The sequence below is a fragment of the Pyxicephalus adspersus genome, chromosome 2, assembly GCF_032062135.1.
Source record: "Pyxicephalus adspersus chromosome 2, UCB_Pads_2.0, whole genome shotgun sequence".
Taxonomy (NCBI): domain Eukaryota; kingdom Metazoa; phylum Chordata; class Amphibia; order Anura; family Pyxicephalidae; genus Pyxicephalus; species Pyxicephalus adspersus.
The window spans coordinates 119,043,143-119,060,276 of record NC_092859.1 but is presented as its reverse complement, the minus strand read 5'-3'; positions in this window follow the sequence as shown (position 1 = coordinate 119,060,276).

Below are 17,134 nucleotides of genomic sequence, written 5' to 3'. Positions count from 1 at the left end.
GGGTTTAGATTAATCTCCTATTAATGGCTTCTTTATAAGATTTTTGTATAGTATTGCTCATTTCTAAAATGCTAGTTAATCATCTTCTCAGCTGGTATTTTAGATATCACGCAGGTGAACTGCATATTAGTTTACATGATCCTGTTCAGTTTGTGTATTCAAATATAAGATAATGTGCAGTGAGGCATGGAAATTCAAACTCAATATTTTAATGTTACACGTTGAAAATTTGTGAGTAAATATATTTATTCTTTAGAATGCTATTCTCAGAACAAGAAAACATCTTGGCACCAATGTCCCCTGATTTCCTCTGTATTCTTCAGACTCACCAGATCTCTACTCCCGTTAATGGGCTAGCTTGCAGGCTTTCCTTCCCCAGCAGGTAAACCCCACAGTCTGCAGCCGAACCATAACTGCAAGGTTGCCAATCACCTGGAAATTTGTAAAACCAATACTTTCAGACATCTCACCTTTTTATCATGTCTATCAAAAACACCCTAATACTTCTAATTTTACTCTCGATGACAGTTTGGCTTTGCTTTACAGGTATCTCTATTAATCAACTGTTCACTGGACCTTTTTTTGGACAAAAAAGTAAAAAAAAAATCAATCTAGAGTGTTAGGGTTTATAATTACTGCAAGCACCCAGTGCTTTTCATAAATCCCACTGAAAATAGCTAATCCTTCTTTCAGGCAGCACATGCATGGTGTAGTTAGATATCGTAGTGGTTTCCACATAGGATATATACACAGGACACAAACACACCAGACCAAAAAAGGGGGGGTCTGCCGAACCTTTAAAATGGTAATCTAAATATTATCAAAATATATACATATTGAATTATGTCACTTATTCCTTACATTTCAATGACATAAAACAGATACATTAGGGTTTCTATAATTGTATATTAGAAGCTGCCTGGCATATTACTTAAGCTAGGAACACATGTCCAATGGTTCTCGCTCGATAATTGTCCCAGGGCCGATATCGGACGAGAATCAGGCGTGTGTACAGTGCCCGTCGTCCATCGTCCAAACGACCGTTCTGGCGAATCTATGGACAATGGACCATGAACGATCCTAATGCAAGGGAAGGGGGAGAGCGTGCAGCGGGGTGCAGCTCCATTGTTCTCCCCCTCCCCTCTCCATAGAGCAGAAATATTGCACGTGTGTATGCAGCTTTAGGGATTGGTGTACGGTGTAGCTGAATTAAAGCCTTGATGTCCCTCCACCTACTGCTTTTAGGGTTCCATAAACTCTATCAGTGATGGTGGTGTAATCACTTATGGTTATCTCTTTTGCCAAGTGCTGTAGAAAGCAACTGATTATGTGAGTTTCTGCTTAGGTGGAATCCAGTGATCCCTTAAAGCAACTTGAGGGAGGACAACTTGTGCATACATTAATCAAGTGGTCTAAGCAATTATTAAAAATTGCAGTACATGGCTGCAGTGTGCTAGGGTATGTGCATTTATATGTACTGCTGAACTCACCAAATATCTATCATTTCTGGTAGTAAAATATAGAGCAGGGGTCGGCAAACTAGATACGGCCTAGCCAGTAGTTCGTTCCGGCCTAATCCAGAGCCGCGGGTTGCCCGCTGGATTTGCCAGGGGGCCGTTAGAAACTATCAGAGCCGGAACTCCGGTGCCGACTCCTTGCTGTTGCTCCCCTATTTATATAGGGAAAGCTCCCCGAAGGTAAATCCCTCTCCTCCGCAATGCACACGGAGGAGAGGGATTTCACTTCAGGGGGGTGTTCCCTAGTGGTGGGTGGAGCCATTAGGGCGGGTCTGGCCTAGTGTGCTCCCGCCCACCCTATAAATGGCCTATTGGCCATAAAACTTTGCCGACCCCTGATATAGAGCAATAATGCATTGCTGAGTGTTGTGAAGAGCTTCAACACGTTGTGGTGCCATTCTGAAAAAAATGCCACTGCATCATACCAAAACGAGTGAAGCAAATTACATTACCATGCACAATGCAATAGTGGGAATAGGCTCTAAGATTTCGTGTCCTTTCTACACACACTTGTCATCAACACCTTTGAATATTTTATTTCTTCCCTCTGGAATTGTTCATATGATCCCAAATGAAAGATGAGAGGGGAGGTTTATATAAATCAATGAAATGAATGGCCCTTCCTAAATTCCAAAAACCCCTTTTGTTCTGTCCTAATAACTAGAAGCCTTTTTATGAACAATGAAATTTATAAAATATAGGTGAAAACAAGTACAAACTGTTCAGCTTCTGCACTTTACTAGATGAACCTTTAGCATTTCTGCCTTCAAGAAGATTATTATAACACCAGGGTATAACTAAATATGAATCTAATAGAGTTAGAAGAGTGGTGACATTCCTAAAAACATGAAACTATCAGCACAAGTAAAGGAGGGATATGAGACTATTCTCCCTAGACTATTTCAGAAGAACACATTGATTTGTAGAGTTCTGATGGAATGGGGTCAAGAAGACTGTATGCTGACTTTGAGCTAAATAAAATAAAGACCTCATTTCATACTCCATAAGAGTCAAATCAGTAGGAGGATTTGGTAGGAGATAAACATGTGGTAAAGGTAATTTATTAAAATTGAGTTTGTTCATTCCTTATATGTCTTTACTGTGTACATCATTCTGGATGATTTTGTCATTATAAACACCCCTTGCATTCTATTTTAGATAATTTTATAAATAAAATGAAATATATAGTATCCATTCTTTCTTTATAATAGTCAGGATAAAAAAAAGTGTACATTTAGTTTTAGTCAAGTAAATAAAGAATTCCACATTTAAATTATACATTCTTCTATCCCGCCAGCAGATGGAGTGTTTGCACCTTTTACATATTCAGCTACTCCAGCCTTGCTACAGGGCCAAATGAGCAGCCACAGCAATGGCTTATCCCTTATTAGACCTTCAGTAGGGATCAGCTTTACCCTTTTTTAGGTTGGCTGCCAGGTTGTGAAATGGTAATGCAGATGATTACAGCACTTCCTTTATGCAGAAATGATAAAATGCTGAGAGATATTAGCATTGGACCATGGCTGTCATTGACAACCAGTGGTCCCAGCATTAAATCCTACCGTGACCCATATTAGCCAGACACCAGGCTCTGTTCTCAAAAGGCATTGGGGAAAGGACTGGTAAATCAAGATTAGTAAGCCAACAGTATTAAAAAAGCACTTAAGACTCAAGTGAAATAAATTTAGAAACTTTGAAAATTGACCAATTAGCATTAGATTTTCTATTTAAGCCACCTACAGACTTAATAGAATATTTGTCCAGTCCAGGTTGTAGAATGTTGGTAAATCTGTAGGTCTTTCCTAAAGCTTTTTATCTGAACCCAATTGATGAAACAAAAAGTCAGTTGGCTGGGATGGATTTAAGTCACTACTATAAGGCCCTTTTACATTTGCAATTGAAAACTGCTGCTGTTAGCCGCTCCTGTTCAATACGGTATGGTCTAACCCTGCGGTTATGTCAACCAAAGTTCAACGCTATCCGCACTCATCCCCTGTGTTACGCTGTTCGGTATGGTTGTGATTGAGGTTTGCTGTGGTTCAATGTTTTGAGAAAGTTGATGTATAAAAGAGAACAACCACAACTACTCTCAACCACTTTCCAACCATTGTGAGCTGCAATTATAGGAGATTGCATTCAATGGAAGCAGCTGACCACTCAAGGGAGGCCAGTAGCAACATGTTGGGTTCAGCAACTACTGCCACAATCCACTGCAACCTCCTGCACAATGTGTTTTTCAATGGGAGCAACCGCAATTCTGAAATTAGTGTTTGGTTGTTGCACTGCGCATACAGCTGGCCTTTAATATTTGCAGGCACCTTCAGATAGTATCAGTCTAAAGTACGCAGACACACAAGATGAGTAAAAAAAAAGATACAAATTGAAGCAAGAAGAAAAATTATTGGATCTATCACACTATTTCCATTTCAACTCACATTTAAATAATTATGTTATACCAAATGAATCCACTTTTATCCTCAGTTATGGGGGAGGTTTGTGGGGTTTTATATTTTTAGCGCACTTGTAAAGGAAAAAACACCTACCCAAAAGAAAAAGAATAGTTCAAGCAGACTGCTTTCTGTACACATTTACTTGTATTTTTAGAATCACTGTAAACAGTATAATAGCAAATGCAGCACGAGGTAATTATAGTTAGCATTTGTGCTACACCATAGGAAACATTTAAAAGAATACTTTGTGCCCTCATTGTTCTGGAGATGATGGCATGTGCAGTGCTGTGGTGGAAGCATTGTTAGCATGAAGAATAGAAAATGTAAAATCAGGGGGACACGTGGCAATGTGGAGCAAATCGGCTGAAATGGAGTAATGTATGAGCATTTCATTTACACGACTCTGAACAAGTCATTTTTTTGTCAAATGTTACATCAATCAGAAAACAGACATACCTAAATTCAGTCATCTATACAGAATGTGTTTATACACTGGTTTTGAGAAGCATTCACCTATTTACACTTTTCCATAAGTTCTGCTGTTAGAACCTGAAATTAAAATACGTTTTAACACAGACCTTAGCATTAGATATGCTATTTCATCCCTTTGTTGGTCCATGCTTAATATTGTTTAAATAGTAAAGCCATGCAGGTATTCATTTACAGTCCATCTTTGTTTAGCTATCATCTTGAATCAGTGAGTTAAAGTTCCTTTTTCTGGGCTCTATGTACATATGTTGGCTTTCACAGGTCAGAGCAGGAAGCCGTTCATTCATGCATGGCACACATTGAAAACGATAAACACATTTTTAAGTTTAATATTTAAATAAAAAGACAAATTCCATTTGCTGGTTGTATAATCCCACTCCCCACATCTCATGTCACTGTTTAAACATCTGGCTGCATTTAAAGCTTTGCACATGAAGATTGTTCATTTCCAACTCATTTCTCCTGGGAAACTTGTTGCAGCACTTTGATGGGAACCATTGGTTAAGAGCCATCTTCAAGAGCCATCAGTTGTTCCTGATTCATCTAACTGGAAAAAGATCTGGGATTTGACTCTGTCACTGTAAGACATTCAAGTTCTTGCTTTTATTCAGTCTAGTGGAGCTTTGCATGTGTGTTTTGGTAATTGCCCTGGTAAAAGATGAACCTTCATTCCACTTTTAGGTCTGTTGAAGACTGAAACCTGATTTTCTTTGGATTAGTCTCATATTTCCATTTTGTCTTTCACCCAGATCAGTTTTCTATGTCAATAAAAGTGCATTCACCTTGCTGTTACATTCATTTATGCTGTTACATTCATTTTACTAGTGCTTTTGGACAAGAATAAAGTTTAATATTGTTTTACATATCCTCTCTGACATGTACATCAGCAGAAGTTCACCAGGTTTATTTTGATGGTGGTTTTAGTTTCTTTACAATGCTGTTTTTGTAGATATGTTTCTAAAATAGAAGTCTGTGGCCCTCAAGGTACATCCAGTTCAACTATGACTTCTGAAGGAGATCATTTGCAGCTGAGTTTATTTAGGGAGTTATGGCAAAAAAGGGTGAAAATCCCTACAACTGTTTAAATATATGTATTAGTTAATTATTTGTAAAAAAAAAAATATGTTGATACTGTAAATAGGATAATGTGTGAGCTTGCAGGATATTCTATCATATACAGCAGTGGTCGCCAATCGGTGGTCCGTAAGACAATTTTGGTGGGCCGCGGCTTTGGCCCCATATGGACAATGCAGTCAGGTTTTCCAGCAACAAAAGGGGACTAAGGAACATAAGATTGCAACATCACCTAAATGTCTGAAATTCTCCCAGTGAAATACTTGAATATCCATATTGAATTAATGCTTGTTTTTATCATATGAATGCTCTTTTTAGGCACTGTATGATTTTAGTGGGGCTGAAGTCTCTTTATCCATATAATAGATATTTCTGTGGGTTTACATGAGCTATGAAGTTTTTATTGTAATCTGCATCATGTTATTCGTATGATATTGATCACATATGGAAAGATGTTTTGTGTTATTTTAGGCACTTTAAAATAGCCTAGGTCCTGGCATGGAAGTCACTGGGTACTTTTACTGCCACTCGAATGTCCTCAATGTTTTTGAGGAATATGTCCAGTGTGGTTTTTGGGGTGTCACAAAAATTTCTGTTCCCCTTTGTGGGCACTAGTGGGCTGCAGTGTCAAGTGGAGAGGATGTGGGGTGGGAAAAGTTCCCAATTCCACATTGCTTGGGAATATATGTGGTATATGGTGTTAGTCTTGTGTGGTCTTTGTCTTCCTGGTTTTAGTTTTGTCTTTTCCCAATTGTTGATGTTAGGTAGGTGGCTTGTGTAACAAATATTGATTTATGCTATAGGTGACATGAAAGTATGATAAAATGGTAATATACATTTTCTCTCCTTATGTGCAGGGTTTCAACTCTCCAGTCAAGAGGTCACAAGCATTCCAATATTTCCATAAACAAAATGCAGATATCATATGCCTACAGGAGACACATTTTTCTACTGTTTCTTGCCCAAAATACTTTCATGCCGCCTACCCCACTGTTTTTAATTGTGTGGTATCTCCTAAAACCACTGTGTTCATTGGTTTTAGGAAAACAGTGTAATTTCAATTAGATAAAGAGGTAGTTGATGGGGACGGTCCCTATTTGCTTTTGGTGGGAACATTGAATGATGCCAAAGTAACTTTGGTATCTTATCATGCTCCTAACGACAATCAGTTACGCTTTTTTGAAGGCCTTATGAACTTAGTACGCCAATATGTAAAGGGTATCCTGAAATTATGTGGCAATACTAATGTACCTTTGATGCCAAATTTGGACAGGAAAAATTTGTCTATGGATACTGTTATATTTAGAGATACTAGTACACCCAATAGAATACTTGAATTTTTTAGATCTGAGACACTAATTGATTTGTGGAGGGAACTACACCCTAATTATTTAGATTATACTCATTTCTCACATCCCCATCAATTGTTAATGTGTATAGACCACATCTTTATATATCAGAGGGCATTGCCTTTGGTAACAACATGTGATATTCGGGCGCTTTCATGGTCTGACCATGATGCTGTTTGGACTACATTATCCTCCCTTTTTTCGATACCAAAATCATTTAGATGGTCACTTAATGACTCATTGTTAAGCAATCCAGACGTGGATCAAAAATTACAGGGGATTGTGATTGAATACTTTGCACTAAACAGTCTGCGACCTCGTCAACTATACTCTGGGCAGCGCATAAGGCAGAAGTTCGAGGGACACTAATTCAGATGGCCTCACAGATTAAAAAACAAAGGAGGGCCACTATTAAAGCTTTGGAAATCAAGTACGCGGAGGTACGAACCCAATACATAGCCTCACCGACTAAAAGTTTAAGATGACAATTGGATGAGATCTGTACCCAATTGAATCTCTGTACAGCATCAGAAGCCAAAAAAAGGCTGAGATGGTCTAATAATAAATTTTATAGATATAGTAATAAAATGCATACGATGCTGGCAAATAGGCTGAGATACCCTGTAAGGCGTTTAAATTCTTATAGATTTAGGGTTAATGGGATAGGATTGACTAGCAATCCAACACATAAATTACATATATGCTCATCTGCAAGTATTTTTATCAAACCCTTGGTTCTTTTGATAAAAGAGCCTTAGACAACTTTTTTCGGAACATCAAGTTACCAGAACTTAATCCATGTGCAAAAGGAAAAATGGAAGCCCCAATTTCTTTACCTGAAGTGATACAAGCTAATAAACGCCTGAAGTCCAACAAGCCTCCGGGACCTGATGGATTTACGGCAGTTTATTATAAAAAAATATCAACAGATCTTAGCACCCTATTTGGTAGAGATGTTTAATTGTATCTTAAAAGGGGAGGTATGTAACGAGCTGGTCTAATTATAGACCGATCTCCCTACTTAGCCTGCATGCCAAGATCCTGGCTATGATCTTGGCGTCCCAGTTGAATGGGAGTATTGGTGATAATTTATCAACCGACCAAACAAGATTTATTCATGGCTGGCAAACAGAGAGATAGCATATGGAGGGTACTACATTTAGTACACTAGGCTAAACAAGACAAAACCCCAGCACTAATATTAAGCTTGGCTATAAGTAAAGCGTTTGATTCAGTATTATGGTCATACCTTATGTCTTTACTTATCAAATGGGGTTTTGGACCAAACGTCTGTAAACGTGTATCCTCCTTGTATGCTTTTCCTAAAGTATTTATCCAATATATGGGAGTTTTTTGATAGGTAGAGGTACTAGACCGGGGTGTCCACTATCACCACTGCTATTTGCATTGGCGGTGGAGCCCCTGGCTATAGCAATTCGTAACAATGTAGATATTCAGGGAATAGAGGTGAAAGGCATTCAACATAAGCTCTCCCTCTTTGCGGATGGCATACTCCTTAGTTTGACAAATCCCATGGTATCACTGCCTAATTTGATGGAGATCTTAGGGCATTTTCAGACTTTTTTGGGGCTTGGTTTGAATAGCTCAAAATGTAAGGTTTTAAATATTACTTTGGCTTCAGAAATGGTGAAGACGCTCAAAGAAAATTTCCCTTTTCAATGGGAAACAAAAAGGCTTAGCTATTTGGGTGTATACATTGCTCCTTCTTGTGAGGCATTATATGCTGCTAATTTACCTGATCTGGTGAAAAATCTGATAGGCCTCTTTGAATCATGAAAATGATATCAAATATCATGGTTGGGTCAGATAGCTTCCATAAAGATGTCCTGGTTACCAAAATTATTGTACCCCATGAGAGTTCTCCCATTAGCTATACCTACGCAGATACTTAAACTGTTACAGCGTAAGATGATTAAGTTAATTTGGGGGGGGGGGGGAAGACCACGTATCCCTGGACAGACTTTATTTCAAACTAAAGCTGCGTACACACTTCCAACTTTTATCGTTGGAAATGAACGACGAACGAACGACGAGCGATCGATTGGGCAAAAATTGTTCGTAAAAAGAGTAACCAACGACGCCGACGAACGAGGATAGTCATTGGAAATGAACAACCGGATTGGCGGATCGGATTGGACGACGATCGTTGACCATCTATCGTGTGTGCGGTCGTTCATTGACCGTCCATGGTCTGAGCATGCACGGTGAGCGAACTTTGGCTCACTTCCTGTGGTGCACGTCACTTCCTGTATCGTTCAAACGATCGCATCTATCGTGTGTACAATATCTGCGAACGATCGTGTCGTTATCTGTATGTACAGGATCGGTGCTATACGATCGTTCGCAGATATCGTGCAGGATCGTTCGTCGTTCGTTTACCAACGATAATAATTGGAAGTGTGTACGTAGCTTAAGAGTATGGGAGGCCTATCAGTAACAACTTTGAGCCTGTATTATAAGGCAGCTCAGGTAGCTCCCTTTTTAACGTATTATAATAGGAATCATACACCTAAATGAGTAAACATTGAGAATGCAATGGTTACACCCCTATCGGTAGAAGCTCTACTCTGGGTTAAAGGTACACAGAGGTGTGGTATAAGTAACCCTATATGGATAGGATATGATATGGATAATATCAAACAGGGGACCTTATGTCTCCTTACATACCGGTAGCCCCGATTACAGGGAATCCATTGTTCCCCCCTGGCGTGGAAGAGCCAAGACGTTTTGCTTGGTGGATGGAGAAAGGCTTCTACAGAATTCATCATTTTTCAAGTCTAGTCTGGGATAATTCCATTTGGTGATATTTATGAGAAGTATGAAGCCCCCCCCGGCAGAATTATTTAGGTTCTTACAAATTAAGCATTTTGTTCAATCTCGATTAGGATCAATCAATGGTCCCTATATTATGAAATGGTTTGAAAAATTGTGTATAAAGGACCCAAATTTCTAAGGAGTAATATCAGTAATATGTGTCTGTCTTAGTATTGTCTTTGTTATATGTAGTAAAAGGCTTTGGTTAAGACAGTTTTATAAATGTTTCGCTGGATAGGTAAATATAAATAAATTGATGATAAATTGTTGAACACCTATTAAGATAAGGTACATGCCCAAGAAGCCCTTAAGCTGTAGAATGTTCACCTCTTCTTCAATGTATGCATCTCTGTTAGCCTCAGGAAGAACAGAGCATAGCCTACAGGGATGCACTGAAGCGGGATAAAGCCTATAGGCTTTCATTTACTATCTTTGGGCATTTAGAATTATAAAGTAGGTATATATCTGCCTTTTATTTTAAAAGTGATTAAGATACATTACAACCTTCTATGAGGTTTGTAATGCAGTCTTGGGCCCCACCATGAGATTTACCCTTTTTTTAGTCACTGACCACTGTTAATGGGGGAAAGAGCAATGAACCATCTCACCAACAGGAACAAAAGCAACAAAAAAAATTATTAAAATTTCCAACCCTTCTTACTATAATGTAAATACTGTCCCCCCTCACTTCTGCTTTCAATTACCATTGTCACTGGAACTGTGGATATGATATTCTATTTTAAACAACATCTTTACTTTTATTAATATTATTAATAATAATAATATTAAAAAAACAGAATTGATATAGCGCCAACATATTACACAGCGCTGTATGTTAAATAGGGGTTGCAAATGAGACCTTACAATCTACGAAGTGGGGAAAGTATCACACAATAGGAGGGGAGATATGGAGTGGTGGGAAGTAGTGAGGGTTTTATGAGACTGCATTACCTAGCAGTACCACACATTTGTGCGACCACACCTGAAGAAGCCAGTGTCAGGCGAAACACGTCGGGTATTTGTGGTCTCATGGTGGCGAGCTCCAACTCACGGATACCATAATTTATGAACATTTCTTTGGGCTAAACACTCACTGCTACTTATGTACTGTCTAGTAACAATTACTTTGGCCAACAAACAGTTGATGCTTTGTCATTTTGCTACGATATGAGTTTGAGGTGTTTATAATATATGAAATGTATTGTGTATTGTGAGATCTGATCATTATTACAATACTCATTTTTTCCATGAGAACCCCTCTGTTTCTTTCTGTTTTTCTTACTCTTCATATAATGGGTTTATATTCTGGATAGCTACCATCAGTATGAAACCAGCTGCATGGATGAATGGGGCATGCAGTCAGAGCTGGACAAAGCCAGGAATTTTATGCTGCATGGGCTGTGCTAAACCTGGCAGTGTTGCACAGTGAGATGTGAAAATTAATATTTAGGATTAATGCTTCCATTGTAGGGGTGGGATTTAAAGGGTGACGTCAATAAAAGTAAAGTTGTCTAAGTATTTCTTTCCACTTTCTAATATAGAAATAATCTCCTAAATATCACAGTATAATACATCCCTGTAAATATTTCAAATAAAAAAATTAAGGGAATAAAACACATCTGCTGAGCATAGCTTTAGTTTTAGACTACTAGTATGTTTACTAAATCTTACCACTTTTGAGGATCTGACATTTTTAAATGCCACTCCAGTAACATCAGTGTGCATGCTGTAAATACATTAGACTGTGGTACAGTGGCTAAAGTTAGATCTCTCACTAAATGCATCATTAAAAGACCTGAGCAAAATATCATTACTAAGACAGAGCATGTGTTTGCATGTCAAACTAAAAGTTCAACAGCATCCATTTAGTCCCTTATCGTTTTAATGATTTTAGCAAAGAATCTGCCTTAAGTCAACCTTTCCATTCCCTATGAACATAGTGCTTCCTTCAAAATCCATTTTTATCAGAGGTTCTTATTAATGCACTTTGTTCTGCAAAAAGGTGCAGATTAAACTTGTTGCATTGACCAACAAGAAAGTGTGTAAATTTCCATCTGTGGCCACTTTTCCTGGTTGCTGACCTGCAGAGAGATGGCATGATGACCACAGGAACAACAGAGGTGTATTTGACATGGGAGGCTGTGAATAAAATCAGCCTCCTATTTTGTGCAAAAGGCAACATAGCGTTGCCCAATGAGGTAATAATTGTTTATTGAGTTTATGCTCAGTGACTATGCACCAATAAGTCATTTATAAGTTATACATAAAACAGTTTAGGTAAACAAAAAGAAAAGTTGACATGAATGTTATAATGAGGTAAATGTAATTAACTGGGTAATTAAAATGAAAGCAATTTACACTATGATGTAAATTATCACAACAAACTGTAGATGTGTACTGTGGTGTAATGTAGTAAAACATTAAATGCACTCCAATGTACAGCTACATTGTGCACCCCCTACATGTGGTCTATCCATGTTCTCCCCAGCGTAAGGCGGCATATATACTCCTTTCCTGTGACAATAAGCCTCCTCATGGCTTCCAGTGTCTGAAAAGGGACTGAGGACATGATGAAGGCATACCAGCTGTGCTATCAGTTTAACCCCTTTGCAAGCAATAACAAAACATGGCAATTTCAGTATAAAATACCTATAAAAAACAGACTTATGAAATAGCCTACATGGCCAACATAATAATGAGTGCTTAGAGAATAGGGGGAATACCACTATAGGACCATGGCAGAGCATTGTCCAGGCTGGAGAAGTCTGGGTTTATTGAGAGATTATTCAGGACTACAAAAGGTCCAGCCTAAATCTACCAATAGTTGTAATAAATAAAAAACTCACAAATATTTAAACACCTGAGCTGCAAAAAAAAAAGACTTCCACTGATCTAAGAACACTATGCTAGCTTATTATGGTCATTATGGGTCATATGGTCTATAGCTGCTTGCCTACAATTTACCTGGGTATGGTACTATATAGTTTGTAATATGCTGTGCTATTGCTATGTAATATGCTTGTGCTATTCATTGTGCTTAAAAATCATTTAGCAGCCTTGTCATTCGGTTGACAGTGTTGGTTAGGTGACAAACATGAAAAGCCAGTTCAAATACATGAAAATCTCCAAAAAAAAAAAAAATGCACAGAATACTTTATAAACAGGCAATATCTACATACAATTACCAAGAAAAAAAAAAAAAAAAATATATATATATATATATATATATATATATATATAAAAACATATGTGTATTTTTTTTGTATAAGGCCTTTTTATGCCGCAGGTACACAAGCATCATGGTGACATTAAGATATATTGCTAAGCTGCTATTCATTGCAAGGGGCACCCAAAGCATGAGAATATCAAAAAATTGGTACGGGAGCATGGTATTCTGAGCTTTCATTGCAGGAAAATGCAGCCCTGTCCGTAATGCATTTTGGTGCCCTTCAGCCCATTCAGTTTCAATAAGCACTTTGAATCAACTTTAGCAATGCTAAACTACAATCTTGTGTATAAAAAATGATAATATTGTGAACAGTTCTGAGGTTAATACAAGTATCCTCACACCTGGGAACATTACATAATTATCAAGAATACTTTTGCAGAAATTAGTGTTGAATAGAAAACACCATGCACCAGTAGGTCCAGTTACGAGACCTGACTGCTTAGCTGGCAGGATTTCAATCACTGTTAATCATACAGTTGTACAGCTTAATAAGAAATACACAGCTTACCATTCAGATAATACAAGTACAAAAAGACATTGAACACAAAATTAAAATGCGTCAGTTCTCTGTGTTAACAACAAGCTGTTTAACTTACAGATATACAGGTTATGACTTGAGCAGGGACCTTGTGTCTAAAATCTCAATAGGTTGTAAAATGTGCCGGCACCTCAAGTTAGGAAGAATATTTTACATAAGCATTGTAGGAGATTGCTTACTGTTGGACCAAAAAATAAAAGAAAGCAATTTTAACTGCAACATATTTCCTCAGGGCTCTGTCATTCTAAATGCTGGGTCCCTTTCGCATTTTAAAGTGCTTCAATTCCAATGCAAATGAACATTTTTACTGGCTAACTTTTGCTTGGCAACAAGGGCCTTCGGTGTCATGAATGCTATGCATATGGTATAAGACTGAGATAAAGTTCACCTATTGTCAGGAGACATTTTAGCCAGGGAAAGAAGGTGAAATGTATTTGTTATTTGGCAGATTGCAGGGATACTTTCAGGTGATCTGCGATTTACACACTTCCTCTGCTACACTGAAATCCCAAGCAGTATTGTCAACTGCATCCATATACCTCTGTTAGACTGTAGATTACTTTCCACTCCATTCATATCTAGAACATAAAGAGAAGGAGTTCTGTAGTCCAAGAGGAGAAACGCAGACAGGGTAAGAGACAGTGCTTTGGATTTCAGTGTAGAAAAGTGAGCTTACTGCAGTTCAACATGTAATTTTCTGCAGCTGCACCAATTCCAAAGAGAGAAACAACACAGCAAATACTGTTGTATTGCAGAGATGTACTTTATTTTATTTGCCCAGATACACAAGTTCTCACAGATATGGTATGTGAAATTGCCTGGCCTGTGGAGAGTTAAAGGTTGATTTGTTTCTCCTTTAGCGCCAATTACAAAAACGCTGAGATTCTTTGCAAAACAGGTGATTTGGTGTGGCACATAATTGGGAGAACTGGGATTCATAAGAAGATATCTGATTCGCCTGATCCATCAATCGATTCACTCATCTCTTCTATTGACGGACCATATAAATACAGAAATGGGAGCAGTGCGGGCTGGAACTGTAGCTTTTATTGTGAGTCTTCCACAGATCAAGATAACACTGACCTTAAATTGCAACTCATCTGTAACACTTTAACAAGGAAACATAACCTGCAAGCTAAGTGTATTCATATATAATTGTACAAATACATCATACTAAAATGATATTAAAATGTATGACAAAATAGGTCTATTGTGATTCCTCTCATACAAAAGTAGCTATTCAGAACACGTTACTAAACATGCTTTTGTTGGACAGCAGCATCCTATTCCTCGGTGACTGAGGAGGGGGAAGGTAATAAATACAGATTACCCTAGTAATCTTTCTCAACTGAGTCCAGAGAGATTTATACATAATGTATAAGGGACCTGCAGACAGTGCAGATTGTTCTAAAATGCATCATATCTGCTCTGGGATGTATATAGAGGAGTGTTATCTTATAAGCAACTGTGAAACTTCTTGTAGATCAGCTTTACAAAGAAAAGATATATTAAACAGCCTAATAGGTAATGGCATAGCTGATAGAAAAGATACAGATAAAAAAATAGATGCAGCTTAAGTTACCAATGTTAACGTCTAATAAAGCCTAGCCCAGGACATTAATCACTAGTGCAGCTACGAATATATTAGTCCAAGGCTGTCTACATTTAGTACTTGAGGGCCACAGGATTTTCATATAAACAGTCATTTTATTACTTTTTGTAAACCAGACCATACTAATGTTACTGCTTTTAGAGAATTACTAGAAATGTGTTTAGATCCAGGCCCACAAGGCCTGGAGCTGGTCAGCCCTGTACTGATCCATATAGCCCTACTAATACTGTACAGTACATTTGTATACCATTGTTATTTGTTGTGAGCAGTGAGCAAAATGCAACACGTACATGACAAAAACATTCAAAAGAACCCTGGAGAGTTAAAGGACACAGGAAAGACAGCACACACATTCATATTTATAGAAAGACCCAGGAACAGTAAGAGAAGTATGCCATGGCAATTCAGCTTTTCTAGTGAGAGCCCCGGATTATGGTTGGTCATGGTAGGATACGCTTGGCACTCATAGGAGCCAGCTCTCTTCCCACACAACCTTTGTTAATTAAAAAAGCGATTAAATGTTTAGTAATTAATTGCCGGGGTAAAAGGGGCACCTGTGTCTCTTTAAGGTGGTTTTGAATAAGTTCCTTATATGGTGGGTCTAACCTTGTTAGGGAGGGGTGAAGAGTGCTATTGATTTGGAACTGATTGGTTTAACTAACTCTCAGACCTGTAATTAAGAAAAAAATGCAATCCACAAGTCCTGAACTGGTGCCTATTCCCTTTCGAACAATGGTATACCAAAGTGTTCCCAGACATTTATACTTAACAAATATAGAGGATACAAATTGTGGAACTTCTTTAACCCCCCTGGCATTCTATTTATGTCTGTATTTTTATGTCAAAAGGGTTACATTGTTTTGCATAGAAATTTGTTGTTTAATATTGTATGCCTGTAATTCTTAGGAATAACTCCCAGGTATGAAAAATTTTAAAACACAAATCATAAATTATTATTATTATTATTATACAGTATTTATATAGCGCCATCATATTATGCAGCGCTGTACAAAGTCCATAGTTGTGTCACTAACTGTCCCTGAAAGGAGCCCACAATCTAGTGTCCCTACTATAGTCATATGTGGTTAATGTAGTCTAAGGTCAACTTAGGGGGAAGCCAGTTAACCTAACTGCATGTTTTTGGGATGTGGGAGGAAACCGGAGTACACAGAGGAAACCCACACAGACACGGGGAGAACCTGCAAACTCCATGCAGATAATGTCCTGGCTGGGATTCGAACCTAGGACCTAGTGCTGCAAAGGACCTAGTGCTGCAAAGGCCAGAGTGCTAACCCCTGAGCCAAAATAAACTTTATTAAAAAATAAAAAACAAAAGGTAAAATAAAGAATAACTTTTTTGGAAAATTTATTTTTTTTATTTTGGATTTTTTTTTAATTTTTTTACTGTGATCAATGTTTTAAATTTAAATTTCTTTTCTTTAAATTTTTTTTTAATTTCCCACCAAGCCACGCCTCCCCGGTGTACTGACGCTTCATGCATCACATCGATCAAGCCTGGGAATGTAATGCAGAAGGCGGCCGGGGATCGCTGAGGACTCTGCTAGATCGAGGGGAGCAGGTAGGAGTTTTTTGTACCGCTTTTGGCATGTAAAATTTGAGCCACACTCAGAAATACTGCCAAGTTGATTAAAATTTAATATATATATAGTCTGATGAAATTAACTTACCTGGACCAAAATATGAAGTTACCGTAAATCATGTTCCATTCAGGGAAGGACTTAAATAAACTAAATATGGATTCCTCTGGGCTACCTCTATACAGGTAGTTCCCAGGTTAAGGACATCCGACATACAGACGCCTCCTAGATATGAACGGGCTTCCCTGCTCACTGTGTGCAGAATGGAGGCTTGAAGGGTGGGGTTTTCATGACTTGCAGAATAAATCATTTTGCTAAACACAGCTGAGACTGAGCTCTTTCTGCAGCCTCTCGTAACTCTTTAATGACCAAGACAAATTCTGCAATCGTTTCTTTTTGCATATCAAAGCACAGCTTGCTCCAGAAGTTAATGAATGTCTAGG